Source organism: Petaurus breviceps, unplaced genomic scaffold (assembly GCF_028583685.1).
Source record: "Petaurus breviceps papuanus isolate PSGF00001 unplaced genomic scaffold, PetGlider_PUasm1.0 47, whole genome shotgun sequence".
Lineage (NCBI taxonomy): Eukaryota > Metazoa > Chordata > Mammalia > Diprotodontia > Petauridae > Petaurus > Petaurus breviceps.
In genome coordinates, this window is record NW_027186349.1 from 10,252,579 (window position 1) to 10,270,436 (window position 17,858).

The 17,858-nt window shown below is 35.8% G+C and overlaps 1 protein-coding gene across 2 annotated transcripts in view; it reads right to left on the reverse strand.

Moving 5' to 3' along the window:
* FBXL7 (F-box and leucine rich repeat protein 7) overlaps positions 1-17,858 on the reverse strand; it is a 490,782-nt gene that overhangs the window by 212,484 nt on the left and 260,440 nt on the right. The window lies entirely within an intron of this gene.

Consider the following 17,858-nt stretch of genomic DNA (forward strand, 5'->3'; position numbering starts at 1 on the left):
AATGGGGATAATGATATATGGAAAACATATCCAATGGGTTTCATAAGGAACACATTCATTAAGCCAAGTAGTACAAGTCAACAGTCAATAAACATGAATTAAGCACCTACTATGTACCAAGCACTATGATAAGTGCAGCAAAAGACAGTTCCTTCCTCAAGGACCTCACAATCTAATAGGGGAGAGAACAAACAAACAATATGTACAAATAAACTATATGCAAGATAAAGGAGGAATAATTTAAAGAGAGATCAAAATTAAGAGACTCGTCAAAGGTTTACTTTAGAAGATACTTACAGGAAACTAGGGAAGCCAGAAGGTATAGATGAAAAGAGAGAACATTACAAGCATGGGGGATAGAGAGATAGAGAATCTTGATCATGGAATAGCCAAGAGGCCAGTATCACTGGATCTAAGTATATGGTAAGGAGTAAGGTTTAAAAAGACTGGAAAGGTAGGAGGTTGCTGGGTTATGAAGGGATTTGGAAGCTAAATGGAACCACTAAAATTTGTTGAGTAGGTGGGGTGACATGGTTGGAAATAAGTTTTAGGAATATAATTTTGGTAACTGAATGGAAAATGGATTGGAGTGGGGAGACACTTAAGGCAGGCAGACAACCACTCTGTGAGTTATTTGTTACTATGCCCCCCTCCTTTTTAAACAGATGATGACACTGAGGCTTAGAGAAGTTCAGTGATTTGCTCAGGGTCACCACATCAGATAAGTATGGGCTTAACTATCTGAAACTAAGTTTTCCTAATTCCAAGTCCATCATTCTATTCTGCCAAGGTGTCTCTTGAATGAATCAAATTGGGTTAATGAGCAGATAGGGGGTACAAGGTCACATTAGAGGTGGGAGAAGGGTAAAAATCATGAATTTACAAGAAAGTCCAATAGGAAAGTGCAGAAAGAAGAGCTTCTGGTTTCAGGCTACAAGGGTCTGGTACCAGATATGAGATAAAGAGTCAAGAGATGAAGCTGGTGGATTCAGTTTTCTCACTACACTGTAGGACTGGGTTCCCAGGTAAGTATGTCTTAAACCTAGCTATGGACAACTGAGGCAGGTCTTCCAGCCTTGCTCAAACTCCTCTCAGCTGGAGATTTCTCATGCTATTGCTGCCTTCCTTAACTTCCACTCAATCTGTTAAATTTAAATGTTATCTAGATTGTTGTTTGGCTGTATTTATATTTTGAGACTCAACCTCTTCAATCATAGAATGACTATAAAGCAAAGAATATTAATACTAAAAAGACTTTTTTTTAGTTCAACTTCCTTATTTTACAATGAGGAAACATAACCAAAGAAATGAGTTACTGGTGCAAAGTTATAAAGCCACTAATGGTAGAGATGGGGCTAGAACCCAGGTTTCCTCATTCTCAATAATTTCTGTTATGAGCTTCATAAATTTCTTAACCACTCTGGCCTTCTGTTCAGTGTTGCACTATCTTTTATCTATTCTGAATTTATTTGTTTCAAGCTCCAAGGGAAATCCCCTAGTTATAATATACTAAGATACATAAACAAGCCTGTGTTTACTCTAACCATAACGCTCCACAGTTTCATTGACTCCAATAAAATTTTATCTCAATAAATTAATTTTTTAGATAGGAGAGTCCCAATTGTTTTTAATGCATCCATATAGAGCAATTTCCCTTCCTCAACCATCCTGTTAATTATTATAATTGTTTTCTGGACCTTTCCCTCTTCCTTCTCATATATATTTCTTGATATACAACAATGAGAGCTATATACAGCATTTCAAGGACTAAACGTTCATAGTTCTGTACAGGGTAAGAAAATGCTTTCTGTTTTGTGATTTGTAATCTTCCTGATGAATTATATCTAAATGTGTTACAACTTCCTCCACCCCATTCCAACAAGGCCATCATAGTAAAGAGCTTTATGACTAGAAGCCAGTAGCTATAAATGTGGTATGATTTGAAGGGTACAGAATGTTCCCAAATAGCTTCTCCATTGTTCCTATACCACATTTAAAGGATTCTTTTAATTTGCCCTTATCTGTCACTTACCTTTTTGCAAAAAAATAATTTATCTGATTTATCTGATTAGCTATCCAGTTTGTAGGGTACTTAACCAATCACTTAATCAAAAAGCTTTTATTTATTAATGCCTTATTATATGTCAAGTACTATGCTAGATACTGGGGATAAAAAGAAAAAATGAATTATATCCTATTCTCAAGGAGCTTACATTCTATTCTTTTTTCTCCCAAAGTGAAATATAAAAAACAAATACATATGGTTTTGGCTGATAGATTCTTGGGAGGGAGGACAAAGAGAATGATCAATAATTCTTCACTAGTGATTCAAGAAGATATTGCTGCTTACCATGTTCCTTACAGTATTGTTTTATTATTTTTTTAAAAGATGACATACATACATACATACATACATACAACCATGCCCTTAGCTAAAAGTAAAACAAATATGGAGTTAAATAAGAAGTGTTCTAAAACCAGGATAGATGATACCCAGAAGGCCCCTACTTCCTTGTTAATCAAAAGAATAATGGCAAAGGGTAATCTGTAATCCTAGTTATTATGCCATTTTGATTTCCGAAGTATTTTCGGAATGGACAAAAATTTTGTGGAAAAGGGAAATTTTCTGCCTTCCTCTCTCTGCCTCTTGTCTGTTTTTATTTCCCTTTCTAACACACACACACATACATAGACACAGATGTACAGAGTTAGGGGTTGTATTTGTATCCCAAATGCCTAGTGTGTGTTGGTTACTTAATACATACACACATATACATATGACATGTATATATATAAATGTATGCACACATTTGTCATATGTGTATTTGTTTGTGTTTATAAGCATACACATATATGTAATATCTGTTTTACAATATTTTAGTGTATTCAGATAACAAAGGATAGCTGACTTTATTTTGAAGATTTATAAGTGATTCTTTATAATTTCCAGAATCAGAGTTTGGATTGTGGCCCATACCCTAATAAACTGGCCTTATAAATACTCTATATTAAACAAAAGAAGAAAAAAAAATAGTGTGGGATATAAGAGGTTATTTTTCCCTAAAATAAACTATATAAAATGAAAGCATGAATAAATAAAATATAGATGACCAAAAGCAAATATTGGATGACTTATCAGATATTATGAAATATAATATATTATCATATAAAATAATTTATAACATTATTTAATATAACAATTATACATGTGCAAAATTGTGTTTGTTCATTTGCTCAATCATGTACCTTTCTCCACACCCTAAATTGCAGATCTTTAAGCCAGAGAACAATGACTGGTTATTGACATGTCCTGGGTACATGCAACAGATATTTAAAGAATGGGAGTATTGGACATGAATAAACAAACATATCTGTAGGATTAATGTAAGAAGTGTTTGGTTAACTTTGCCAGAACCAACTTTCAAATATTGAATTATATATCTCGGGGAACAAAAGTAAAAGAAAACAAACATATCATGGGCAAAAGATTTCATAAGATTCACCACCAATGGGGCTTAAAGCAAGTAAATTTATCCATCTGTTCATACTTTTTTTTTTCATTAAGAATAGAAACGTGCTGGACAGAGATAACTTTTTTCAACCATGAAGTGCAATTTGACATGATTGTTGTTTCTGGCACCCAGTATCTCTGTACAGAGCACCATAAAGTACACAGAGCTGAGCCAAGAAAGGACTTCTGCCAGTCATTTCCAGGGAATCAGAAACTGAAACATGACCCTCTCTCCTCTTCTCTAAACATACTCAGAGATTTAATATATCAGAGAAAGTCTTCATCTTAATTTACCAACATTGTAATGCTCAAAATGATACAGTAAGTCCATTCATTCTAAGAAACACTGTATCACATAGTTGTTAAAGAGGCAATGATGGGAAGCTGAAATTAGGTTTTTCTTTACTTTATCCCATGTGCACTGAGTTTTGTTATAGAACATATACTTTGATGATTCCTTCTCAAGCCCTGCCTACCCACTATACCTTAATTGAAATTTTGAGATCCATTGTTGGCCTTGCCTATTAGGTGGTGGAGTGTCTAGAACACAAGTCTAGGAGTCAGGAAAAACTGAATTCAAATCCTATTTCAAAAATTTATTACCTGTATGACCCTGGGCAAGTACTTTGATCTGTCTCAGCCTAGTTCCTCAATCCATAAAATGAAAGGGTGAAGCCCAATGGCCCAAGATCCCTCTCAACTCCCAAACTATGATTTTGTAACCAATAGATGCCTTTGAAGGACATCTCTTTTTCAAGTGGGGGTGTAGTGTTTAGAATCCTGTACTGAGAGGCAGGAAGACCTGAATTATAATTCTGTCCCACGCACTTACTAGTTGTTTGACTCTGGTCAGGTTACAAATTTATTTAAAACCAGGGTTCCTTTTCCAATCCATGATTCTAAGACCTTCCTTAACTAAAACTTCCCCTAACCCAATCTCCCTTGAATGCACTAAGCATTGGATATTTTGACAAAGTATTAATGTTACCTAAGATAGTATGACCTTATAATTTCCCTATTTTTTGAAGCTCCTAAGTTTTCATTCTAACAAGGCAAATGAAATGATCATACTGATTGAAATTAATATCTCCTAACAAGTTAATTATCTTAGGCACCAGGTTTGCTTTCTCACATGGCTGACATCAAAAAGGAAAACTGAATTGTAGTAATGTGAAGTTCTGATATCACATAAAAAGCTGAACCGCCTTCTGGGAAATTCCTATTTGTGCTAGCTCATCAAACTTAATTGCATTTTATATGTCATATAGTGTGTCTGGAGAAATCTACTCCTTTTACTTTAAGCATCAATCAACAAAAAAGTGTAAAAAGTTTGTAGCTCTTTCAAAATCTGAGCATGAATGGAAAAGTGCATTGTAGAAATAGCTTCTCAGAAGCAAAATGAAAACTCAGATTTGGCTGTTGGAAATCGAACAAACTCTTCATATGATTTTAGACAGGTCTCCAAGTTCTGCTTCCAATACTAAACTAAGATTTCATCCTTAACTTAAAAAAATCCCCATAAGTCTGTATATAAGAGACAGTGTGGCATACATAGCAAATAAAGGGCTAGGCTTGTCATCAGGAAGACCTGGGACTGACACATCTTTGCTATGTGCCCATGGGCAAGTCGCTTAAACTCGTTTTGTTTCAGGCAATGCTCTGGGACTGGAAGTTACAGAGAAGTTGTTGATTTACTTTGGCATAAGGTATTTCCCCACTGATATTTATATTTCAATGGAATTATAGGTCCACACTGCCATGTATTTATGTTTTCCCATGTGTTTTTTACACACATCTCACATATCTTATGTTTTTGCATTTAATACAATTCAATTCAATAAACAATCATAAGCCTACTCTCTGCCAGTGCCTGTACTAGAAGGAGTGCATCACAAATATTTATTTGCATATATTACTCTAATTGTTTACATTGTTGAATTAGACAAAAAGTTAAAAGGTATTTATGACTTCCATATTTTGCCCAGGATATCACTAAAATAGAAGAATATGCTTTTTGGTATTCCTTAAAAATTACACACATGTAACATTATAAACACATGCATGTGCATGTGTATCACCTGTATATGATATAAAGTAGTATATATCACTAATCTCCCTTTAATCAGTAAATCGACCAATCAGTCAAATGCCTTCTCTAGGCATGGTCTGTGCTAGGCCCTATCAAATATAAGGAATGAAATATCTTGTTCTTTCAAGAAACATATTCTACTGATTAACACAACATGTATGTGTGAGTATATACAGAATAAGTATAGAGAGAAGAAATTTGAAATAAATACAACCTAGTTAGGTTTAATGGGATCAGGACAAGTTTCAAGTAGAAGGTGATTCTTGAGCTATCTTGAAGGAAGTGGGAGTTTCCATGAGGCTGAAGTGTGGAGGGAGTGCCATCAGAAAGGCTCAGCCTTTGAAAATGTTTGAGAAACAGAAAGAAAGCCAGTTTGGTTAGACCCTATGGTTTGGGATGGGGAAAATGTCTAATGAATGATACTAGACAGATGGGCTATGACCAATCTGTGAAGAGATTTAAAACCAAAGAAAGAATCTCAGATTTCATCTCTGAGACAATAGGGAGCAACCAGAGTTTATTGAGTATGAAGGGGAATGACATGGTCAGATACGTGCTTAAAGAAAACCACTCAATCATCTGTGCGGAGGATGGATTGTCATGGGCAGGTACTTGAAGAAGAGAGCTATTTCAATAGTCTAGGGGAAAGTTGATAAGGGAAGAAAAAAAGGAGGAGGAGAAGTAGCAGCAGCAGCAGCAGCAGCAGCAGCAGCAGCAGCAGCAGTAGTAGTAGTAGTAGTAGTAATAGTAGTTGTTGTTTCAGGAGGCATTATTAAGAGCTATGAGTATAGGGAGTTATATCAATATATGATATTATATATATATATATATATATTGTACTTCAATATATTTTAGTTAAATTAAAATCAGATTAAAATTAAAATTTTTATTTGTAAATGAATAATTAGAATTCATATTCAAAAGTTAAAAACATACTCAAATGCTATTGTATTCTGCCAGTACCTGTATCACTAATTAAAAAAGTGGATAATCCCTTTTAATTACAAGCAAACAAGAATATTAACCTCCATCTTTCTTGTTTCAAAATGTTTTTCTTTTGAATCTCCTAATTTCCTTTTTCTTCCCACAATCAGCAATATAGTTTTAACTAAGGAACTCAATCTTACTCAAATAGACAAAATAGGTTAATTTTTTAATTACACTTTTTGCATTTTAAAAAATAATTTGTTTGTGGTATTGTTTTCTAATGGCCATCCTCCAAAAAAGACCTCTCCATTACTTTTTGCCTTTTGTACTTCAATATATTTTAGTTAAATTAAAATCAGATTAAAATTAACATTTTTATTTGTAAATGAATAATTAGAACTCATATTCAAAAGTTAAAAACATACTCAAATGCTATTGTTTTGAAGTTTGGTTATAAAAGAGGAAAATAATTTGTATGATTGGTCTCTGGGAAACTGATTTTATCAATATGCTTTTTTGAGATATAAATTATCAGTACACAAGGCCTGTAGTAGTACAAATGACAAATGGAAATGTTCAATTATTCAACAATAAACTTAGAACCTGACAAAACTATTCCTTTTTTGTTGATTTTTTTAATAGCTGGGAATTATCAATCAGTTTGGATGACGTATGAATACTCAGTGATATTTATGATCTTCCCTTTTTTTGACATTCTAGTTAAGAATTTTATTCTGTAACTATATCTGGCCTATACCTTATTTTTTTTAAATCCAATATACAAAATATCTATAAGATAAATTTTTGTAAATTTAATTATCAAGTTTCTTTCACACATGCATTGAGCATAACAACTCCCAGTGGTGCCAGAAGACATATTATTCACCGTGTACTTAATGAAATGGTAGGTACTGACTATAATATGGGAATATCAAATAAATTCAGCTAACTCTATCAGGCAGTGTCTTAGGGAAAGATTTTCATGGGGTCAGTGTAGTAAAAAATCTGGTCCTCAAATAAACAGTCACAAAAACTCAAGTTTTTTAGTCTGAGATTGATATAGTCTATCTAAACTCACAGGAGACTGACTTAAACCAGATCATCAATGTTTTAAACATACTACAGTATATTTTCCTGACTAGAAAACCAGAAGTATTCATTGGCACAGGGCAGTCATTGTTGGCATGCCAAAAGATTTTTCCTTCAATATTCAACACCTTCATGGATTTGTGATCTCATGATGAAGCTATTCACTTGAATGTTTCTAACTACAATTCACGTACCCCTTCTTATCCTATGTTGTTCACAGGGGACTAGCAAGCAGCTTCCGGTAGTTCTCTTGATAATACATAAGTATCAATGCAACATTCTATACATCTGTTATCCCTTACTCTCTCACTCTCACTCTATAACTTTCCTACCTCCTTTTCTAGGAATATATCTCCCTGATGTCTTTTATGCCACTTTGTGTAATCCACTGCTAGTAATATGCTATAGACTATTTATACTTGCTATGTTTCTTTTCATTGCTTTTTGAGTGATTCATAATTTTGACCCCTTAGAGATTGTGGTATTTCATGACTCATAGCCATATAACATCATCAGAAGAATATTAATGTTAAAAAGATGGCTTTTTTCAGGGAGAATCTTAAGGTTATTAAAAGGACTGTATAATTTCCCAAATGCTAACTAATCCCCTATCTTTTTTCCTATTCAAATCTGGGCCAAGTGCACTGTTCATTCACTGGGTCTGTCCAAGACATATGTACTGATCGATCAGGTTTATGGGTTATCCATCCAACTAAGTGAATATTGTAGTTTGGTCAAAAGGTATTCTCTGGTATATCCATGGTTTTTGTTCTTATTTTTCCCTGTGTCCATAACGAGGAAAAATTTTTTTCAGTTATTATAGATCTCTTCTAGGAGACTGAAAAATTCATGAGCTTAAACTGAATAGTACAATATAATCTAAAGATTTTAGTCTGTCTCTGGGACCTCATCACCTCATCACCAAGGGAATCGCTCTTCCTTCTGTATTCTTTACTGGATTCCTCCATCATGGTGGCACATGTCTTTGGTGGGCAAAAGTTTCCTTAGTTTAGGCTTCATTTGACAGTAATAATCTTAGAACTAATGGAAGACAATTCTTAAGTTTTCATTTTGCTGTAAAGAATTTGTTTTCTCACTAAACAATAAACATGATAGAATCTTTTCTCTATATCTTTCTGTCAATTGTGTTACTGTAAAAATGGGGTGTGCTGTAGAGTATCTTTTTTTTCGAAAGCCTATCTGCTCTCTTCTTATAATTTCATCAAGGGTGCTACTGATATATGTTTAAATTATTCTCAAAAACATTTTTCATAGATGAGAAAATAGGGTTATGGGTAGGTTCTTGATATCTCTAAAAGTAGCCATGAGAAGTTGGAATTCCTAAAGAGTTTTTCTCATGTTATAGCATTCTTGATGAATCACCCTTTTACTTTGGCCATATTGCCCACTCACTGTTCCACACACTGGACTTTTGCAGTAGTTTTTTCCTCTGCTTAACACTGACTCCCTCTTTCCCCTCATTTCCTACCCAGCTATACTCTTCTGGACTTCTTGATAACTCCTTCATTCCGCATGATCACTTCAGGACTAACGCACAGAATTCCTCATGAGCCCCAGACAGTATGTCCCTCTGCCCCATGGTTTTTAGCTTCTTTCCATGTGTTGTCTTCCTCCATTAGACTGAAAGCCTTTTTTTTTGGGGGGGGGGAGGAAATTGACTTGTGCCTTTTTTTGTATCTCTGGTGCTTAGCACCGTGGCTAGCATATAGTAGAAGCTTAATAAATGTTTATTGTTTGACTGACTACTATTGATCATCTAGGATCACAGTACCCTCTCCTCTCAATAGTACTGCAGAAATGTTGAGAAATTGTTATTCCCCCAAAATTCCTTTTCAATATTTCTTGCTCCCTAAGAGAGTTCTATCATTGCCTTATCTGCTACAGGAAAGGTTAAAATGGTCAGGATTCTATCCTATTTACATTCTTCTATTTTATGGGATTACTTTCTGATGTCATTTAGCTTATGTATGAGATTTAGATGCCTCTTTCTTTTCAAATCACAATGTAGAATGTATTAAAAATGTGTGCCATTCATTAAATGTTGATTCTTGTCAATTTCAACTCCAAAACTTAAGTACTTTCTGAGCTGTCCTTGATTTAGAGATTTATCTTACATTTTAAAACATTTGTGTTCCACAATATATTTACTAAAGGTACTTTACAGAAATGGCAGTTGAGTGGCACAGAGGACAGACCTTGGGTCCTGGAGTCAGGATGACCTGAGTTCAAATATGGCCTCAGACACTCACTATGACCCTGGGCAAGTCACTTACCCCTGTTTGCTTCAGTTTCTTCATCTATCAAATGAGCTGAAGAAGGAAATGGCAAACCACTCCAGCATCTTTGCCAAGAAAACCCCAAATGGGGTCATGAAGAGACAGACATTCATGAAAGGACTGAACAATGACAACAAAACTTCACAGAAAATTACCTACCTCCATAAGTTGGAGGGACTTTTACACTGGAATACACTATCTCTCCTAGCCTCTGGGAGAACCTTGGCCATCTTTAATTTTACTCCCATCTCTCTGGTTACTTTCTTCAGGGCCAGGAATATAGTAGGTGCTTAATAACTGTTTATTAATTGACTGATTCATGGTCAATATCCTAGCTGCTATTCATATACTTTCCTTTGCTCCACCTCTGTTTCCCTAGTTCTCAGCCTATGATCATTATCAAATCAACTGTGCCATTGTTCCTGGAGGGACCCCTTCACTCTGCTCCCACTCAAACTGTAACTTTCAAGATTAAAGTGTTCCCCTCGGCCAACCAGTCCTCTCTGTGTATTGTCTCTTCCATTAAAATGCAAGCTCTGGGAGGGCAAATATTGCTTTTTGTTTTATATTTGTATCTCCAGTGCCTGACATGGTACTTGGTCCATTGCAAATATTTAGTCATTCATTCATTCATTCATTCATTCATACCTTCACTTATCTTCTTTGTTTCAAATCTGTAGTCATTAAATAGAAAAGGAAACTTGAAAATACAATATCTAGTCTTGAAACTTAAATTTATATCATTCTATAAAATCAGCACCTCACTATGGAGTTCTTCCTCACATAATGTAGATAGAAAGGCTATGCAAGCTCCTTATTCTGGGCAAATCTTGCTAATAAATATCCACGGAAGATCTATCAGATGTGTTCCAGGCCTTTCTTGTTTTGATTTGATTTGTTTAAATATTTTGTGGGTTCTAGCAGAGCACTCAGTTTATCCATGTGTTATCCTCCATTCTTGAAATCTGATCAGCACACAACCTTTTTCCAGTCATGGGTATCCTGGATGGTACTTTCTCCTCTTCTTCATTTATATATCATCTCATGTGTCTCCCTTTCAAAGTCACCTGTGGGGCGGCTAGGTGGTGCAGTGAGTGAATTGAGCATCGGTCCTGGAGTCAGGAGGACCTGAGTTCAAATTCAGTCTCAGACACTTAACACTAACTAGTTGTGTGACCTTGGGCAAGTCACTTAACCCTGAATGCCCTCCCCCCTCCAAGAAAAAGTCACCCACAATTTTGATTATTCAGAGATTGGGATGCTCCATGATTTGCAGGCAATAGAGATGTTTTTAGTCAAAGATCAGCTTGGAATCATTTAAAGCTTTTAATCATATTCCAAATGCAAACCAGTCTATATTTCTTCAGTTGGTTCTTATGTACCAAATGAAATTTGTGCCTTCACTTTGCCTATAGCAACAACAACAAGAAAAAAATACGGATGCTACCAATGTATATATGAAGGAATACCATACATTTTCTCCCAAGTTGTTGTAAAACAAAACAAAATAACATTCTGCTTTAAAGCCAACTTATTTTAAATTTGAGCCTGTACCTCTTCAGAGAACAAAGCACACCAGGAGTAAAAGCAAACATCCTCATTCTGTAGGAAAAAATGTCTTGCCATAAATATGACTTAATAGAGGGAGGGGAAAAATCCTATAAAATTTAAATATAAAAATAATCCCTTTTGAACATATTTCTCACTTGACTCATTTTTTGCCTTTATTTAGGAAACAGTTTGCAGCTGAATAACAGCCAACTATTTCCAGAAGTTTGTTCTTCAAGTCTACTATGTAATGTCCGAGTTTTTATGCATTCCTTCTTTTCCACTTTCTGGCCATGCTGTTTCCTATACTCATTACACTTGAGGATGTGGGGTAACTCTCAATTTGGGCTAAAAGCTCAAACCTACTCATTAAAGTAATAGTGTAATTACTGTAACATTTGCTATCTTTCCATAATAAACCAGCAGAAAAGGAAACAGCTGAAAACAGGTAGTGGATGATCTTATTACTGCCAAAGAAAGTGATCACTTACTATATGAAATAATGGACTCTCCTACAGAAATGATGCAAAGAGTGTTCAACTTGGGAATCCGAGGCCTTGATTTCAAATCTTGGCAATTACACTTACTAGCTACATGACCTTGGTTAAATAACTTCTCTGGACCTGTGTCCTAGTCTGTAAAATGAGTGTTCAACCTCAAAGATCTCATTACTCTCTTGTTCTGTGATCTTCTGGGTCCTCTGACTTCTGAGATCCCCAAGAGTTCTGAATCTATGCTCTTAGGATCAGTAATATCCAGGCAAAAATGTGAGAATAATTTCTAAATTTACTTTATGGGAAAAAGAAAAAACAGACTCTAAGGACCACATAAAAAAAATCAACTATTTATTATTTTAAATTACTGAAGGATACCCATTATTCAATCTGACAAACATTTGGTTAGGATATTTCATGTATGAGGCATTGTGCTAGGTGCTGGAGATACAGAGAAATTTCTTTCCCTTTGGGGCAATTACAATCCGAACAGATTTGGGAGGAGATAAGACAGGGCAGGAAAATATTTAAGACACCAGGTCCAATGTCATAAGGGTAAAGAAGATATTTAAAGTAATATAAAAAAAATGTAATGAATGAGAGAGGTCATTTTGGTGGTGGGGGTGGAGTTCAACCAAAAAATGCTTCATTGAAAAGGTACCACCTTAGGTAAACTCTGCAAATAAGTAAGGAAAGAACACATTTCAAGTATAAGAAGCATGAGAGAAGGAGAGATAAGTCTTATATCATAGTTCCAGTTTCAGGAAGGAAGGGAATAATTGTGAAATAAAATTGGAAAGGGAAGCTCATTCCAGACTGTGGAGAGCCCCACAATAAAAGTCAGACGAGAAGTATATTCTATCTCGTAATCTATAGAGTTACTAAAGATGTTTGAGTATTGAAGAGACCTGGTGAAATGTGTACATTGTTTCCATATAAGTTTATCCTTCTAAAAACTTCGGGACAAAAAGAAATTATTCTCTATGTAGTGGGTTACCCTCATTTTGCAGTTTGGGTGAAATAGAAAATTCATACAATTTACTCATATAAATACAAATTGCATAACACCAATATTTTAAATTCACAATGATAGAAATACTGTGTTGTTTGGTTCACTGAGAAATAATACTCTTCCTTTGTAATTTTGAAAATACAACTAGCTTTTGAAACAATGTCTTTAGAACTTGGTCATTTTCAAGAAATCATTGAAGAGTAAAGTAACAACTATAGATGACACAAAAATCTACATTATGAAATTCAACACTGTTAATAAACAAAAATGCATTAATCAGGACTATGGGCAGATAAATGAAATCACATGGTTCTTACTGTCATGGAGCTTCTCTATTGGGTGGAGTACACTGCTACCTGCAAATCCCATAGACATTATGCAATCAACAAAATAAAAAAAAATAATTTCAGTTTTCTTCCCCTGACTCCAAACTTTGTCCCCTCATCTAGTGGAGTGCTGGAGCAGGCTGTTAAATTTTCATTGTGAGTATTTATGCCTTAGATGTCAACAAACACTATGAACCAGGGCTTGATTTATTCTTTTGTAGAGTGTCTAGACTTAAAGTGATGGAGAAAAAGTGAATAACAAAGAGTGAAAATAAAAGTCCTTCATGTGTGCTCACATGTACACACAACACAACACACACATATACACATTCTGCTTTTTTGAGAAATAGTCATTCAATATTTACCAGCACACTCTCCAAATGTAGTTATATGAATAGGAATATGAACATGACAGTCCCTATGCTCAGCACACTTGCAACATACATGGACAAATAAAATAATGGCAGAATATATTAAGCATCATAACAGAGCTTTAATAAATAGCTACAGGAGTTTAATAAAAGGAGAGATAACATCTGGCTGGTGAGAAGATGGTGAATTACATAAATCTTGCTATTTTTTATAATAATATGACTGCTAACCATTAGGGTCTCTTAAAGCTCTGTCCTGGACCATCTTCTCTATTGCTTCTCTATTTCACTTAATGATCTCATCAGTTCCCACAGTTTCAATTAATATCTCTATGCAAATGACTCTAAGATCTACTAGTCTATCTTTTAACCTCCCTTCCAACCTCCAGTCTCGCATCTCCAACTGCCTATTAGACATTATGAACTGGATATTTCACAGGTGTCTTAAACTCAGCATGTGCAAAACAGAACTCACTAATTATTCCTTCAAAGCCTTTCTTCTTCATAACTTTTCTATTATTGTCTCCCAGGCACCCGGACTCACAATCTAGGTGCCATCCAGTAATCCTCACCATCTCTTGTCCCCCCATGCCCAATTATTTGTCAAGTCCTGTGATTTCTACTTATATGGCATTCCTCCCATATACTCCCCTTTCTCCTCTGGCTCTGTAACTATCCTGATTCAGGCCCTCATCACCTCACACCTAAATTGTTGCACTAGCCTGCTGGACTTCCTTCCTCAGGACTCTCCCTACTACCATCTTTTTTCCACTTAACTGTCAAATTGATTTTCCTAAAGTATAATTCTGACCACATCACTCTCCAACTCCCTTCAATAAACTCCAAGGGCTCCATATTACTCCCAGATTTAAATAAAAATCCTTTGTTTGGCTTTTAAAGTTCTTCATAATCTGGCTTCTTCCTACCTCCCCTCACCCCTCCTTCTAGTTAGTCTGCAATCCAGTGACACTGACCTCCTTGCTATTCTTTGAATGAGACACTGCATCTCTGTTCTCCAGGCATTTTCACTTGTTTCCCCCCTTACCTCAAATTCTCTCCTTCCTCATTTTCACTTTCTAGCCTCTGTGATTTCAAGTTTCAGGAAAGTGTCATCTTCTGCAATGTCTTTCCCAGGCCTCCCTAAAGCTCCCTAAAGGCTTCCCTCTGAGACTATCTTCAAATTACCTTGTATATAACTTGTTAGTCACTTGTTTCAGTCCTGTCTGACTCTTTGTGGGAGGAAAATCCCATTTAGGGTTTTCTTGGCAGAGATACTAGTGTGGTTTGCCATCTCCTTCTCTAGCTCATTCTACAGATGAGGAAACTGAGATCAACCAGGCTAAGTGATTTGACCAGGGTCATATAGCTAATAAGTATCTAAGGCCAGATTTGAACTCAGGAAGATGAGTCTTTGTGACCCTAGGTCCAGCACTCTATCCAGCACCACCCAGCTGCCCTATAAGATCTTACCTGTACATCATTATTTGAATGTTCTCTCCCCTGCTTGACTGTGGACTCCTTGAGAACAGAAACTGGTTTTTTTTAAATTTTATTTAATTTTATTTGTATCCCCAGTGCTTAGCATGGTGCCTAGCACAAAGTTAGTCCTCAATAAAAACTGACTGACTAGCTGAGAACAAATCTAGATGCAAGCCCTGCCTCTGACATAAAATAATAATGATCATAATGGCAGTAATAACTAGCACTTATAATAGTACTTTTAATCTCAATGTACTTTACAATCAGATTTGTCCTGCTTGGCCTCATGAGGCAAAATTAGGAACAGGCCAAAGTTGTGCTTGGTTTAGGGGTTGGCTAGACTAGGTGTTCTCTGAGATAATTCTGATCTCTGATATTCTATGGTCTTCAATAATAAAGACTTATCCTTCCCAAATGAATATGCTTTCCCTATTCAAACATAGTATAGCACATTGCCCTTACCCCATTTTAATTTGAATTATACATATTTGTGTTCACGTATTCCCTAATAGGATGCCTGAACTGTTTTCACTTTTCATCTCCACATCCCAGGGCTTGACACAAAGTATTTAATGGCAATATGTCATGTTATAGTGGAAAGCACTCGCTCAAAAGTCAGAGGACCCCTGTTCAAATCTGGTCTCTGATATGTATTACCTGGGTAAAGACCCAGTTTCTTCAGGCTTCTTTTCATCATCTGTGAAACGAACAAGTTAGATTAGAGGAAGTTTGAGGCCCCTTCTAGTTCTCCATCTTTGACATTGGTCATATCCTACTCTACTGTGTCTCTGATTCATGGAATTTTGTAGAATACACATAGCCATTCCTAGTGTACAAGATGCCTTCAGAATCTTTTCAGCTGACATACTCCAAAAGTCTTTGAATTTCTAAAAGTTTTTCAATACATTTCAACTGATTAGCCATATAGGCTATAACCCTCATCAGAGACTCGGACCTCCTCTCTGCGTTTTTAATGAGTGGCAATGTATAGTGTAAACTGGTGAATCTTTCTATGACTGCTGGGCTAAATAAATTAGGTCGCTTTGAATACTATTCATCTTGCAGAATGTCTGCTTATTTTGTCATTTGATTTCCATTTTAAGTGACTAACTCAAATATTTATTTAGGTATTTGGGGAAATAAACACATCAGCTCAGAATTTTATTATCCAGCTGGCTGAGAAAAGGAACTTTTTGACTCAATCTCTCTGTTTCCTGTTGTAATTTTTAGTCAGTCAGTTAACAAGTATTTAATTAAGTGCCTAGTGTTAGGCTAGAATACCAAAAAAAAGTTTAAAAAAATAACCCACAAACCCAAAACAAACAAACAAAAACTAGACCTTCCTCTCAAGAAGGGGAGACAACATTTAAACAGATATTATAAAAACAAGATATTTAGAGGGAAATGTGGAGATAGATAGTCTCAGCGGAAAAGCACTAAAATTAACAAGGACTGAAAAAAACCTTGCAGAAGATGGAGCTTTAGCTGTGGCTTAGAGGAAAGGAAGTCAGGAGGGTTCTCCCCCTTTTAAAAGAATAATTTATCATTAAATAAAATACTAGTTGCTTCGTTTTTGTTTTGGTCACTTGGTGCTTTCAGAAGTAGTAAGGGGATACTGGAGGAAGCATAGGTTCACTTGTGGAGGGAAAACGGAGTGGTTCTTGCAATAAAGGAGGAAGATTGAAACAAGTAGGACTGAGGGTGGTCCCAGGGAACAAAGCTTAACGCTGTTACTTTTTTTTTTTTGGTAAGTAAAGGATGCTGGTGTGAAATTCCATCAAAAAACCTCTTTAGTTTTGCTTTCAAAACAACTGTCATTCACCAGAGAAATGTGTGCTTTCCCTTAAGAACAGTCTCTTGTGGTCTGAAACAACAGTGACTGAACTGCTTTCCTAGGTATGAAAACACTGGCTGGAGTCAACCCCAGGGCAATAAGTAAGGATGGAGTGTCTCTGAGCTAAGAAAAAAAAAAAAAAGAACTACATTCTGAGTTCAGTTTAAGATGCAAAGCCTGCGTCTTGAATGGGAAGTGGAACTCAGATGCTTAATTACTAGTATACATTAATTCCCTGGGTGAAGGCCACCTTTAAAAGACTTGGGTGATACTCCAATATACCCATGAAATCCATTTTCTACTGCTTCTTCCCCTCTACCATACTCCAGTGAAATCCTCTATCCCCCAGCGCAAGTAAACAACGTTTATGAAACCTTTGGGTGATCTTAAAACAACAACAAAAAAGGTCATTCGTGTTTTCCCAGTGTTGCGAAATGAAGCTGCTGATATTTGTTTTAAACACTACATATTTTTCCTCTAAGGAAAAGCCCATTATTATCACAGCTGAAAGCAGTAACTCCCAAACTGGGAAACATTTCGAAGCTGAAACCTTGTGGTTATCACTGTGCCTGGCCGACTTGTTTTCTTTGTTTGTTTGGATAATAGGCACAGGCAGCCTGTTAAAGGGTCAAACGTGTGCATGGCTTAAAATGTACCCTGTGCCCTTGCCTCTGGGACTGTGAAAATTATAAACATAAGAGCAGATGAATAATAATAATAGTATCCATAATTGGGGGCTTCCCAGACCCATGGCCTGAGGCCTAATTACTACTTGAAGGATAAATGATTTCATCACTGTGGATGCCCTCTCTGCTGTGAAGACTTGCTCCTCCAGAATGCAACAAATAGTCTCTTTGAGACAGAAAAATTAATTATTCTGG